Here is a 15,786-nt window from a genome sequence, read left to right on the forward strand (position 1 = left end):
ATAGTGCTAAATGCTTTCACTGAGTGACTCTGCTTGTGGTGATTTCAACTGCGAGTAATTCTGGAGGTTCACTCAAGGGTTTTTAAAGAGTACTTGAAGGTTTAAAGGAAACAGCTAAAATTAAGTGATTCATTAAGTCCCTGAGGGGAAAAGGTTTTAAACTTAAAGATCCAGTACATTTCCCTTTGGGATAATAGTTTTTCCAAGTCCATGAAAGGTTTTTGAGAGATGCATTCCAGAACACAAAATTTAAATGAGGTAGGTGAATGTTTGTATTGGGTGAAGTGTGAATATAAAAGAGATTCTGTAGATAAATTTTTGATTCTGGATTTATGTTCAGAGATTCTGATTCTCAAGGATCTGGTTGTTTTTCCAATATACCAGAGATCACAGTCACATGTCAAGAGGTAGATTACATTGTTGCTATTACAAGTAGAAAAATGTCTGGAATGCATCTCTCAAAAACCTTTCATGGACTTGGAAAAACTATTATCCCAAAGGGAAATGTACTGGATCTTTAAGTTTAAAACCTTTTCCCCTCAGGGACTTAATGAATCACTTAATTTTAGCTGTTTCCTTTAAACCTTCAAGTACTCTTTAAAAACCCTTGAGTGAACCTCCAGAATTACTCGCAGTTGAAATCACCACAAGCAGAGTCACTCAGTGAAAGCATTTAGCACTATGTAAGTATATACTGTTATATGGGTTACTTTTACTTCTGTTAATACTGCTGGTAAAATACTTGTTACTCTATGTTTTGTTTTAGATAGAAATTCATTGTTGCTGAGTTTAACAACTCCTGAAGAAGGGGTTTTCCCCTGAAACAGGGTCAAAAATACCCGGGACCCCTGTAGAGAATTGGGACTTTATTTGTACTTTACTTTTGAAGACTTTTTTGAGAGCGGTGCTCCATCATTATTTTCTTCAATCAAATATACAGCAACTTTTTGACAATCGTTCGTTTGTGTGTATAGATACTCTACAAGTATTCTGGGACTTTGTATAGTAACTTAGCCATATCACAATGGGCTGAAGGGAAGACATTTGTTTGCATCCTTTGTGGGTCTATTTAGATGAGGGATGGCAAACTGTGGAGGGCAGGGGGTTGCCCTCCAGGAGAACTCAGACGGCTGTATTTTGATCAAGTTTTACTGCATTTCTTCACAATTGTAGGTTTTAACTGCTCTTAGTTGATTTAGGTGCCTTAGTATGGAAAAGGTGGAATTCTTTTATCTCCATCATATCTAGGCCCAGAAGCAGATGCCTCCATCCAACTGCCACAGCCCTGATCTCGAAGGGAGAAAAGAAGAGGCAGTTCTTCAAGACTTAATCCCCTCCTGCACTACCACCCCATTTTTCATTTGTATCATGTCTTAATTACATTGTCAGCCTCAGGGCACAGAACTGTTTTGCTGTTCTTTTAGTTGTAAAGTGCCATGTACGGCGATAGTGCTATATAAGTACATTATCGTAATAATGATGACGACAACAACAACAAGCTAACTGCTGGCATAATTACCATATGACAGCTGGAACAATATTTTAAACATTCCCATTTATTTTGAATTAAGCATTTAAAAAGATTCTTCTCATGTCTAAATGCAATTCATACTTCTCATTAATATTCGCCCCATTCCTTGAGAATCATTGTGTCAAATACGTATGCTAGAGTAATACAATCCATATGCAACAACTTTTCAAAGACTACTAACTAGCTACGGAGCAACTAAACAAGAAAAGAAAATAGCATCATTTTTAATGTTCTGAGTAGCCCATACATTTAACTTTAAAAATTTATTTATCGAGAACTGGTCTGGTGGTTTGAGCATTGGACTACAACTCTGGAGACTAGGGATTGAATCCCTGCTTGGCCATAGAAACCCACTGAGTGATCTTGGGGATGTCAATGTCTCTCACCCTTGGAGGAAAGCAAAGATAAACCCTCTCTGAACAAATCTTGCCAAGTAAACACTATGGTAGCTTTGATTTAGGTTTGTCATAAATCGGAAATGATGTGAAGGCACACAACAACATCCCATTTTATCTCAGGATGAGGATCAAATTACCTTGTGTTCCCTTGGTGTGAAGGTTGAACAGTTTTTTCCTCACCAAGAAACACTAATTTTGGCGGACAGTAGTAATCAAGAAAAGGAAACCAACTAGTCTACAGAGATCTAATAAATTGGGCAACTTTGGAACAGCCATGAAGTACACGGAAATATTGTAATAACTTTTAAAAGAGTTGTTAACCTACACAGTTGTCTGAAGTTGTCTTATACCTCCTCTTAATCAGGCACCTATCGCTTTACAGAAATCTAATTTATCCACTTGTGTTCTATTAATCCCAAGCATTAAATCAGTGGTTCTCAACCTGTGGGTCCCCAGGTGTTTTGGCCTACAACTCCCAGAAATCCCAGACATTTCTAGGATTTCTAGAAGTTGAAGGCCAAACATCTGGGGGGACACAGGTTGAGAGCCACTGCACTGAACAAAGAAGGATAAAAGGACAATATACAGCATATAAAAATGTGAGGAGTGTGATGGTCTACTGAAGAATATCAACATCTAATGAAAACTACACAAAACAGATTAGAAAGAAAATTATCATGTGCAGCTTTCAAGTTGGTAGTTACATATCACATTTTTGGGAGAACTATAAACAAATCAGGGGTTGGTAAAGTGCATTGGTCCAGATATTATTGGATTACAGCTCTTACCAACTCTAATCAGTATAGCCAATGGTGATGAATGCTTGGAGGTAAAGCCCAAAAATATCTGGAAGATTGCATCTGTCCACCTTTGGCTTAAAACCACTAGCGAGAATATACCCCCTGAATCAATTGCTGAGGATTAAGTGAATTCTCGGCAATTCAGAACTAGCAATTGAATTTAGGCCTATGTCTTGCAAGAACTTTGCTGTTTTTCTATTTGTCTCCTTGCTCAGTTTAGGGTGTGGGTTTTGACCAACAAAGCCTTAAATAACTGAAAGGCCAGGATATCTGAAAGAGTGTCTTCTCGCTCTCCCCAGGTTGGATTCAAACAGGCAACTTTCAGGTCAGCAACCCAACCTTCTTGCCAGCACAAGGGTTTAGCCCATTGTACCACCGGGATGATGATATAACTGAAGAACTATCATGTAATAATAATCACATTATTGCTATTAATTTAAAAGAAAAAAAAGAAAATCTGAAGGCCAGAAACCTATTTTTGGAATAGTAAAGCAGTAATTCAGTTTGCTATAAGGCTTCAATAATAACTTTAAAACTACAGTAGTATTGGTAATTATGATAGTAATTATGGCTGTGACGCTAATACTAGTACCAGCTGTGACAGTTACACCAGCAGAGGAGGGGAAAAGAAGGGGATAAAAAATCAATTTTCTTGTTTATAATAGTAAGGATAAATAATTAGTAAATTTTCTTTCAATACATGTTTGGATATCTTGGGAAAAAAACATGTCAACCTAAAAGATCCATGCCTTTGTAGTTCAAAAGCCAAAGCTACTTTAAAGTGATCCAGGGATGGCTTCTTTGGCCTTTGTGAAGAATTGTCTGAAGAGTTTCCTACAAACTGAAAAGGCTACTTGTGCCTTTTGTCACTATAAAAACTAAGAAGCAATTAGCAAAAACATGTTTAGATGATTTGTCCCGTCAGTATTTCTGTACCCAGCCGAGATGCGTTAATTTAATTCAAGGCTGCTCTTATTTTACCTAAATGAATGGAAGTTCTGTAACTGTCAGCATTGTAGTCTCGACCTTTCCATGCCAGCACGCATCTCTGAACAAAACCACCCAACTTCCACGTTCTCCCTCCTCCCCATTTATATTGGATTTAAAATTTCTGAAAGCATTAGAACTGTAGAAGCTCGCCTCAGCATGTTTGAGAGCCTTTCTATCTCCCAACATTGGGGTTTTCATAATTAGCCATAACAAGCCTTCCAGTCCCCAGGAAACAGAGACTTCTCTATTACAATGTTGAATTGGTTGGCGTTGCTCAATCATGGCATGAGGCCAGAGACATGAATAGACAAAGGAAAAATGGGGCCATGCCTCCTTTTGAGGTGCCCAATGGAATGCTACCTAGGAAGCAAAAGACCCAAAGGGAATAGGCCAAGGTTTGTTTCTTGCTCCAGACAAGACATGGACCAAAAAGTAAGATGTGAATGACAGAGAGAAGGAACTAGCATGACTGCTCATTCCTCTATAGTTGTCTTGGCTCATTCATCCTCAAACTCTTGTCCTTGGCAGAGTTTTCAAAACAGTGCTAAATGAATGCACTTATTACGGTTCCCCTTTATTCAACATGACCCTTCTTTGCAGGAGATGAAAACAGTATAGTATAAGGCAACGAAAATAATAAACAAACAAAATTATTCATGAAGGAATACATCATAATCAACCAGGAAGAATGCCTGGGCATTTGTACATGTAACTGAAAACTTCTCATCAGAGAGTATGAATTGGGATAGCGGCAGGGAGAATAAATATTTATTTATTTATGTATTTATTACAATGGTGTTAGCTTTTCCAGTTCAAGTAGCTTGCCTGTTAATGCTACAAGTTTTTTAATGGATGTACTAGACTTCTTAATGATGTTTACGTATTAGTAGTAAAAGTGTTTTTGCTTTGTTTGATTAATTTGAATAGTAAAATTAATTTAATTTGAATTTTAATATTTATAGTTTATTATGTCTTTATTGCAATATTTTTAATTGTGTTGTAAGTCAACTTGCACCCCCACTTTGGGAGAAAGTCAGGACAAACATCAAATCCAGTAAATAAACAAAGACATCCACAGATCCTTACTATACCAGACTAAGAGCCCTATTAGTCCAGAATTGTGCTCACACAGCAACTAACCATTTGTATATGGGAAGGTTGTCAGCAATATAGGAATGCAACTGCATCACCCCTCTATGGTATAGAGAGGGAAGAAGTCTTCAGTAATGGAAGGAATGTAACATGATATATCCATGGGTCCAGTAGCAATAGTTTCATTTATCCACTTCCCAAAAAATATTTCCTCTCTAGGAATCGTCTATGTTTTCTGGTACAACTTTATGGTATTCCCAAGTCAGATAGCCTTAATTTAAATGAGGCTCACTGTTATCCCTGGTTTGGTGTAGCCAAGCAAAGTGTTGGAATGTATCCCTGATGGATACTGGTGTTGCACTATATATCCCCAATGACCTCCAATAGCCTCATTCACAAGGAGAAAGGCCAACTTATAATAAAAAACTCTCCAGATGTTATCATTTTCACAAATAAAATCTTAGACTGTGTTGAGAGAGGGTAATGGTCCAATAATGTTAATAATGTGTGAAAGGCAATATATAATATGCAAATGGTTCGGGGGAAATGGTTTGGTATCAAATGGTTATGGGATATGTACCCCACAGTCACCAAGTTTTTACATTCATACTCTCATATTTTGCCAAGAGACCTTGGTTGCTAGGCAACTAATAAATCTAAATAATGAATTAATGAACTATTGAGTCTACTGACATCACACCAGATACCTCTGAATGAAACACTAGCATTGAGGAATTTCTTTCATCAGACATTATAAAGGAAAGTTTGACCGCAAAGCCAAAATAGCATTATTATTATTATTATTATTATTATTATTATTATTATTATTGTTAGTATTAGTATTAGTATTATTATTAGTATTATTATGTTTATTTATAGCCTGCTTTTTCTCTCTACAAGCAGACTCAAAGCATATAAAACCCTTCATAGCTTCCCTGTTGCAGATAAACAAAAAATATTCTTACAGATTAAAAGACTGATTTCCAGAGTATGACAGAAAATAATATTTTACCTTCTTTCCAAGATATGAAGTAGGATAGTTGTGCACACTCAAAATATGCACAGACCCATTCTGCAAACATGTCCATAGTTTTGACAAAAATAATGATCTGAACTAGTACTTCTCAGCCTATTTAATGTGTGGGAAAGGCAATTATTTTTTCCAGTGTGCCAGCACCATATCTTTGACACTTGGCTACAACTATTTCTTTCTTTTATAGAAACTGACCAGTGACTGGTAGCAAATGGTTTGTGAAACAGCACCACTCTAGGTAACACCACTTTCGGTAGTATTGGTTGTGTAGTACACATAATGATTTTTCAATCAAATTCCCACTCACTACTTCCCAGTGACATAAGTGATTTACAAGTACCGTATATCTCTATGTATATGTTTGTTTGGTTGCATGCTGCAAGATCTCCGAAGCTTTGGGTGCTCTTTCTTAGGTTTCCCCTTATTACAGGGGAAGCCAGCTGATTCCTAATCCATCTAAAATGCAGACCTGCATTTTTCACCTTAAGAACAGACAAGCATCCCGTGCTCTGAGGATTACCTGGGAAGGAATCCCACTGGAGCATTGCAGCACACCAGAATACTTGGGAATTAACCTGGACCTTGCTCTGACTTACAAGAAGCACAGCTTGACTATCAAGCAAAAAGTGGGTGCTAGAAATAATATCATATGAAAGCTGACTGAACAACCTGGGGATCACAACCAGACGCAGTGAAGACCTTGCACTTTGCTACTCTGCTGCTGAATATGCATGCCCAGTGTGGAATACTGATCAAAGGACATTTAGTATAATGCCAAGTTTTTAACTTTATTTGTGTTTTTAAATACATGGATAACTGTAACCTCAATTTATTTCTGACATGATAAATAAATATAAATTTATATGTCTAAAGATTTTAGTTGATCAATCAACCCAGAAATCCTCTGGTGCCTTATCCACATGTTAGAAGTATACCTTAACACTTATCTAGAAAGGCACTATCCCCCTCTGGGAATAAAGTGACAAAAGATGAGATCTTCATCCATTCTAGGAGAACTTAAAAGAAGCACTGACCTCCTTTACCCTCTCCACTCTTCTGCCCTTCTTGAATGTCTGGGTGGGGAGATAGTCCCTTGAAGCAACATCGGTGCTTTCCCCTCTCTGCAGAATGATCTACAATTCATCCACGGATCATATCAAAATCCATAATTTTGGCCTCCAAACCTGCCCTTGACCTATACATGAGGTTGACATATATAAGTATATGGTATTACACAGCCTTGACTTTTCCATTCCCATTCTCTTGCATTGGAGCCATACATTTTAACCCCTACTCCCCATTCCTTGCCACATTTTAATTGATATTTCAACCTAATTCTGTCACAATGTATTGCCTCCATTTCTTTATGCGTGACATACTTAGCATATTGAGACTAAGGCATGTTTCATTCTCCAGATGTTGATGGACCACAGCTCCTTCACCCTCAAAATTTGTCTTACAATTATTATCTTGCCAGCTGGAGAATTTTTTATCTTTATCTACCCCTGCTTTTTCAAAAAGTCCTAAATGAGTATATTAATTGGAACATAAACATTTTCATGCTCAATAGCAGTGATGGGTTGAGTTCCCCTCTAGATGCTCTTGGACTACAGCTCTCAGCATTACTCAACACTGGCTGTGCTGGTTACAACTGATGGGAACTCTAATCCAAAATTATCTGTAGAGCTAAATGCTCCTCAGCCAAACGGTCATATTAGACTCTGGCAGTCTTGAGCAGCTGCAGTATTTGAAAACAGAAAGTTGCATTCCAGCCCAAACACAGGTTTTCTTCCATGCTTAAACACTTGTAATTGTTGCAATGCCAAATTCATTTAATTGTAAAGAGTTATTTTGTATACCTGAAAAACTCAGAAGTTAATTTTTAATTCAGACACTAGTTTAGGAACTACGATATGCGGTCAAATAATTTTGGGCCTCTGCTGACTTTGAAATATAATAAATCAATATTCCAAGGAGGAAGTTTGGAACTAGAACCACATGACAAGATATGTTTTGTCCTCGTTTTGGAATATTTTTCTGAAACTACTAGATATTGTGTGAGCAAAGCCAGAATTCAATTATCAAAGAAATCTAAGACTTGCCTCCTATTTACTTCTCTTTTAAACAGTAACTCAAATTACAGGTAAAGTATTTTCAGCATTTTGACAATTGTGGGAGGGGGAGGTGCCAAAAGAGACGAGATCTACAATCTACAAAATTATGTTCCTACAAACAGATTGAGTTAATTTACTTAATTTAGACAAGTTAGTGCTATTAAGGCCAGTTAGCAGATATTTAACAACCACTAAACCTGCTTATTACAGTACAGTGAGCGTGACTCATAGCTAGAAAAGTTACCACTCAAAGGGTGGGAGGTGAAGCTATGTGCGAAATACATCTGGCAAAATAATGTGATCAGAGTGAGCAATGCTCACGACACTGCTAGTATCCCCCTGCCATTAATATCAGCTAGAAACAATAAGCCTAAAGCACAAACAAGATTTCTCCCTCTTTTCTCCTCCTTCTTTGCCCTTTCCACAAATTACAATAATCCACTAAGTCAAGGCAGGAGTAGAGGTTTCTGATAGACTTCTCTTGGTACAAGCTTGGCAAAAACTCACCCACTGAGAAGTATTTTCAATAACCAACACGACTAACACACATAATTAGAAAAAACGGTATTACCTCCCCAGCATATGAGATATTTGTGTTCCTTCTAAAGAATGAGCAAGACAACTTAGGAACACAAGAAATTGCCTTATGGCAGCCCAACCAGCTCGGTATTGCTCATTATGATGAATAACATTGAAGTAGTTTGATAGAATTCCAGGAAGAGCTTGAAATATTATTTTTGCACAGAAATTTGTTATAGTTATACACAATTACTAAAGGTACAGGAGCCCACTCCATTTTTCATTCATGTAACCCAGATCTTAATCTTTCCCAACTTGGGACATATTTTTAATTTCAACATGAGATGTGGGGCCAACTTCTAACTTCTTTTAAAAAACCTATGCATTGATTCATTTTAAACGTTTATGCCCTGCCTGCCTTCCCATAAAGAAATGCTTGAGGTAGCTTAAAATGACAATCTTTTAAAAACAGTGATCAATAAGCAAAACAGCAGAGCTTAAGAAGTGTTTTTCAGTGCCCAAAAAAGTACTCTCAAATAAAATAACTTGTTTCATATCATGCACTCAAGAGACTTGATAAAAATACTGGCTGTTAGTAATTGTGGGAATTGAAGTCCAAAACACCTGGAGGGCTGAAGTTTGCCCGTGCCTGCTCTACACAGACCCATTATCCGGGTTCTGACCCAGAGTGATAAATTCCAGATTGTTCCTGGTATGGTTTTGCTTGTTCTCCTTCTATAGTCTCAACACCTCCTCCAGGCTTCCCCAGTTTTTGCCCCATTTTCCCCTTCCACAAAGCCCCTTGATTCTTCCAGTTTCCTTCTCTATGCTTCCTCCTGAGTCTCTTCATGCCTTCATCCGTACAACCTCAAGCCTTCACATCTCCCATTACCCACTCAGAATTTTGAACCCATGCAATGGGAAAGTGTGCTACTTTTATCGTGAATATGATTTGCAGAGGTAACAATAACTGACAAATGGAGTAATAGCTTGAGGTAGATTTGGTTACATTTCAGAAGAGGATAGAAATAGAAATTGCAAAAGGAGTCTGAGGCTGGCACCCAGTTTTGCCCTTAGTTCCCTTTTCAATTAGCGATTTCTTAAAAAAAATGAAAATTCATTTTGGAGCAAACATTGATTGATTGATACAATACACTACCTTTCTGACAGAAATGGAACTCAGTGGGAAGTGGAGTGAAGGAAGAGAGAATATGGCTTATTTTTCTCAAATAATTCAACCAGCCAGTCTCTTTCTTTTCTTACATCATTGCATAGGAAAAGCTATCTAAAGAACGTCTGCAGCTTACTTGGTTGACTTTCGGTTGCCCTTGAGACCAGTATTTAAGTTCTGAATGTGGATGTCCAGAGAGACTCAATTTGTGATTCAACACTTCCTGCCTAATGATCTTATTGTATCCCATCTTATTTATTTTATATGGATAACCATCTTTTCTTGGGGAAGAATTTATGTGTACATATTTTGTGATTGTTGGGAGCACTTTAAAGCACCAGATTTGGTCTAATCTAGGAATCTATGTAAGTTTAACTCTGGGTTGTACTTGGATGGGAGACCACCAACAAATACCGTATCAGGTTCCGTAGGTGATATTTCAGAGGAAGGAACTGGCAAAACTACCTCTAAGGTAACCATATGAAATTAATGTGGTCACCATAACTCAACAGTCAACTTGTAGACACATGTACACAGGTAAATGCCAGTATATGGTCCATTAATTGCTATTCCCAGAAGTGAAAGGGAGAGGTGGGGTGTGAACATTAGGGGAGGCAGATTGGCCCCCATTTCTATTGTGGCTAGTTATTTTCCTTCTTGGCCTTGTTCACCCATTCCACTTCTACCTTGCCTGGGCAATGAGACTTGTCCTTCTCTTCTTCTGTCTTCTCATGATATTAATCACTACCTCTGCTTCTATTGCAGTTTTGTTGTGTGCCTTTAAGTCGTTTCCAGGTTATGGAGCTGCAGCAGCACAATGGGTTAAACCAGTGGTTCTTAACTTGGGGGTCCCCAGATGTTTTTGGCCTTCAACTCCCCAAAATCCTAACATCTGGTAAACTGGCTGGGATTTCTGGGAGTTATAGGCCAAAAACATCTGGGGACCCCAGGTTGAGAACCATTGGGTTAAACCTTTGTGATCTGCTGACCTGAAGGTTGAGTTGCTGACCTGAAGGTTGCCAATTTGAATCCGCGAGACAGGGTGAGCTTCCTTCTGTCAGCTCTAGCTTGTGGGGACATGCAAGAAGCCTCCCAGTAACACATCTGGGCATCCCCTGAACAACCTCTCTGTAGACAGCCAATTCTCTCACACCAGAAACAACTTGCAGCATGTTCTCAAGTTGCTTCTGACACGATAAAATGTTTTCAAGTTATGCTGACTCTAAGGATAATGGAGTTTTATTGGCAAGATTTGATCATAGGGCATTTCCCTTTGAAAATGTGACTAGCCCAAGATTCACACAGTGGGTTTCCAAGGCCAGGCAGGGAGTCAAACTCTGGTCTCCAGAGTTGTAGCCCAATGTTGAAATCACAACAAGATACTGACTCTCTTACTATTGCTGCTGTTATCAACTATCCATCAGATTTAGTTGACTAGCACCTGATGTGCAAAATCTCAATGGATGGGCAAGAAAATTGGGGGTGGGGAGGGTGGAAAACATAATAAATTGGCCAGCAACTTAAAACCAAAGAGCTCTTTTGTTGGGAAATGGGGAGAGAAGGGGGAACACCATTTAAAACAGTGATGTCTCTATGGCAATAGCAAACCGGACCAAAGAATGCACAGCCCAGTCCCCCCACCCCCTCATACCCCTTTTGGTGCAGAATCCACAAAGTACATCTTCCAATAAACAGTACAAAGGAGAGGAGGGAAGAAGGCTGAGCCTGGGAGACTGCTGAAAAGAGGCTGGGGAAGAGGGAGGGGAGGAGGAGGAGAAAGAAGAAGAAGGGGAGGAAGAAGAAGAGGAGGAGGAGGAAGAGGAGGACCAGGAAAGAGAGAGGCAGGCAAGCAGCTGAGTCAGCCACAGACAGCAGGCTCTGAGCTCTTTAGCTGAGTAAATGAGAGGCTGCGGGAGGGTTCTCCCTGGGCCCTGGCGTGATTGATTCCGCTAATGACAGGGCTTTGTGACTTTTCACTAGCTAGTAATAGCTGCCTGAATGGGCAGAGGAAGGAACTTGCTGTGCGAATAAATGAGTAATGATCTGCAAAGCCCTCTCTCCCCCTCCCCGCTCCCCATCTTGGCTTGTTATAGGACAATGCTGCTGGCTCTGGCTCCCTCTCTCTCTGCTCAAGACTGGTTTACACATCCAAGCCACAGTGATGAAGAGTGAAAGAACTGTGTGTTTAAAAGCATGTTTCCCTCCTCAAAAATAAACCTCTTCCTAAAGAAACATGTAGCTAGCCCATCCTTTCTGGGACATGAAGACCCTGCCAAAAGTGGCAACTAATAAAAGTTGTTGGTGTTAACTACCAGTAGTGATGGTGATAATGATTACTCTAGTTTAGCTTTATCCTTACCTTTTTATATTTTTTGTATTTATTTCAGATCGTTTTTATATATGTGTTTGTGTGTAATGAGATCTTTTTATAGATTTTGTATCAAAGCATTGCTGTATCATTATATTAAACAATTTTTCCATGTCAGGAGTGACTTGAGAAACTGAAATATTAAACAATATCAATGTTTTTAAAAGTCCTTATCCTGACATATAGTTTCCTTGAATTATGTCTAGTCTTATAGTAGATAGGTATCTGTGTGTGTGTGTGTGGTACTTTTGTACAGATAAGTGTTCAGTCATCTAAACTCCCAACAACAGATCAATGTGACAAAAGCCCTTCACAGTGAGAAATAAGCCATTGAAAACCTATAGCTAATGCACAAAACTCTGTTATATAATCAGTTAAATCACAAGAAGCCCCTGGTGGCTGGCAGGACTGCTGACTTGAAGGTTGGGTTGCTGACCTGAAGATTGCTGGTTTGAATCCAACCCTAGGAGAGTGCGATGAGCTCCCTTTGTCAGCTCCAGCTCCATGCGGGGTCATGAGAGAAGTTTTCCACAAGGATGGTAAAAATGTCAAAACATCCACGTGTACCCTGGGCAACATCCTTGCAGAGGGCCAATTCTCTCTCACCAGAAGCGACTTGCAGTTTCTCAAGTCGCTCCTGACACACAAGGAAAGTTAGATCACAGAATTTTGTGGGAATTATATTATAATCTTTGATTAACTATGAGTCAGGGTATCAGTCTAAGATTCTGATGTGTTTTGTAAAGTCAAGTCTTTTTGAAATAGATCTTTCAAAATACTAGTAATCCAAGGCCAATATTTAAAGACATGTTTTTAAATCAGAGCCTTACTTCCTTAAGGCGAAGGGACAAATCCTTTCTCTCTATAACAAAATTGGTGAGTAACTGAGCTTGTTGAGATCACACAAATTATATTACACACAGATTGCTATGTGCCTGTGAAGTTTATTTATTCAAGATATGGGAAGGGAAACTGTGAAGTCTAATGTATATGGTGTTTAAAAAATGATGTTAATTATCTCAGATTTAGAGTAAATGGTCTTACAACTATATATTGATCCTAAACTGTCAAGCTTATTCCTGAGCTCTAGCAGATAGGAGAATCAGTGGCATACAACATCATGTCATCGATGCGCATATCAAATCAAACTATAGTTCCAGCTAAAGACCATACAGTAGATCCAACAAATAGCAAAGTGCTAAGTCAATGCTTATATAAATCACACTGATATTGAAAACATCTACTGTAGTCAAGACTAGCAAATGGATTTAGGCCAATGCCATTAATACAAAAACCGGTAACAATATAGTTGTTCCCAAGAGAAATGGCATAACAGTCCAATGCTAAAATAAACAGGTAAGGAGGGAAAGGCAGCATTACCTAATGACCTTAGCAAGATTAAATTGAGCATCAGCAAGCTATGAATCAAATAATTGTAGCTTGAGTTACATAATATATTACTATAGTAATAAAGTTTAAGCTAAAATCTAACTCGTAGTGAGAAATATTCTAAGGATAACCATTCCATGTAATCAAAGGCTTTCTCTACATCCACAAAACTACAGTCACTGGCTAAAAATGTAGTGCCCTCCTTATGCTGCCAACTGTCATTCAGCGAATTTAAAAAAAAAACAGTGCTCAGTCACTGAGTAATATGGAAGAACAGGTGTTGGGATTTTGATTAATGAAAATAAAATGTAGTGAAGCAGACTTTTTTTTCAGGTTTTGGAATATCCACAATTTTTGCTTTCAGTCATTTAAGATTCCTTTTGAAAAAATAAAGACACCGCTAAGATATGGACAACTGTCTATTCTTGAGAACAGTTCCTCATTTTATATGTGAGTTGCAACATATCCATAGCTGGTAGACAGAAAACATCTTAGGCAAAACGCACAAAGGAATCTGTAAATTTCATGCTTTAAGCTGAAAATGGCTCAAGCATAATCTGATATAGTGACGAAAACAGCAGACACACTCCAACCGATGGTAAATTTACACTACTACTTGACAGACATCAGTAGTATACATGCTACTAGAATATACATGCTCCAGTTTCATGGAGTCCTGAACCAGGTTTGAGCCCCATATATCTATCTATCTATCTATCTATCTATCTATCTATCTATCTATCTATCTATCTATCTATCTATCTCTCTCTCTCTCTCTCTCTCTCTCTTATGAAATTCTGTCTGACTGTATATTGACTACAGAAGGTTCATACTGGTAGATATGCACATTTTCTTTCCAAATGAAGTTGTACACAAAGGAACAAAACAGACATTAGTCACAATGGCAGGACTCTGACTTAGTCATAATTAAGAGATGGCCCACAGAAATCAATAGGATTTACTGAATATTTCTGAGTTGTGACGAAGTCTGGAACCAGCAATGGACATAAACATAGCAATATGGAGAATATAACATTAATGTAGGATCAACACAACAAATACAGTAGAGTTTCACTTATCCAACATAAACGGGCCACTAGAATGTTGGATAAGCGAATATGTTGGATAAGAAGGAGATATTAAGGAAAAGCCTATTAAACATCAAATTAGGTTATGATTTTACAAATTAAGCACCAAAACATCATGTTATACAACAAATTTGACAGAAAAAGTAGTTCAGTGTGCAGTAATGCTACGTAGTAAATACTGTATTCACGAATTTAGCACCAAAATATCATGATGTATTGAAAACATTGACTACAAAAATGTGTTGGATAATCCAGAACATTGGATAAGCGAATGTTGGATAAGTGAGACTCTACTGTAGGTACATTTTAATGTCCTCTATGATTTTGTCCTTTGGTCTATCTGCATTCAGAAAAGCAGGTTCATGCTGCCATGTTATATACAGGATATCTTAACTACTAAGGCAGGCTGGCATGATAGCTGACTCAGGAGAGGTAAGAGGATGGACTTTATCACACCACACATAATTGAATTAAAACAGGGGTGGGCAACTGCAAACTTGGAAAGGCCATTTCTCCTTCCACCATTTTCGCCTGATTGTCAGTCATTTCTTCTTTTTTGTTTTATTTTGGGAAGCTTAGGAAATCATGACGAGGATAGGGGAGCAAATTTGCATTTTTAGATTGCTTTGGGGATTTGGGGTGGTACAGGGCAAAAAAAAAAACAAAACCCACACCTGAATCAGGCCAGAAAAAAATCAGAGGGATCCAGGAGCTTTGGTGCCCTTCTAGAGGGCCCTGTGGGCTGCACCTAAAGGTCCTAAGGGCTACATGTGGGCTGTGGGCTACACTTCACCCAGCCCTGAATTGGCTAAATATTTTTAGTAGTGATAGCTATTAACTTGGTTTACTTTTTATAGTATAGTAGAGTCTCACTTATCCAACATAAACGGGCCAGCAGAAAGTTGGATGAGCGAAAATGTTGGATAATAAGGAGGGATTATGGAAAAGCCTATAAAATGTCAAATTAGGTTATGATTTTACAAATTAAGCACCAAAAGATCATGTTTTACAACAAAGTGACAGAAAAAGCAGTTCAATACATGGTAATGTTGTGTAATTACTGTATTTATGAATTTAGCACCAATTGCAATGTATGGAAAACATTAACTACAAAAACTTTGACTACTAAAAATGGACTACAAATAAAGATAGAATCGTATAAAATGAACTTATAGTAACAACATTGTCGGAAGTTAAATCCATAAAAAGTTCAGTCCTTGCTGCTTAGAGAAAAAGCTGTGGATCTGGGCGGGAGGCAGACTGTGTTGGATAATACGGGACATTGGATAAGTG

The 15,786-nt window shown here is 38.2% G+C and overlaps 1 protein-coding gene and 1 long non-coding RNA gene across 3 annotated transcripts in view; both read right to left on the reverse strand.

Annotated features, from left to right (window-relative positions):
- maml3 (mastermind like transcriptional coactivator 3) overlaps nucleotides 1-15,786 on the reverse strand; it is a 327,808-nt gene that overhangs the window by 185,640 nt on the left and 126,382 nt on the right. The gene's annotated exons all lie outside the window — the stretch shown is intronic.
- LOC134299129 (uncharacterized) overlaps nucleotides 1-15,786 on the reverse strand; it is a 119,107-nt gene that overhangs the window by 10,891 nt on the left and 92,430 nt on the right. Inside the window, exon 2 of the long non-coding RNA XR_010006273.1 lies at nucleotides 1-15,786. This exon is cut by the window's right edge and continues 36,754 nt beyond it. This is a non-coding gene — a long non-coding RNA (uncharacterized LOC134299129).

The sequence above is a fragment of the Anolis carolinensis genome, chromosome 5 (genome assembly GCF_035594765.1).
Source record: "Anolis carolinensis isolate JA03-04 chromosome 5, rAnoCar3.1.pri, whole genome shotgun sequence".
Taxonomy (NCBI): Eukaryota; Metazoa; Chordata; class Lepidosauria; order Squamata; family Dactyloidae; genus Anolis; species Anolis carolinensis.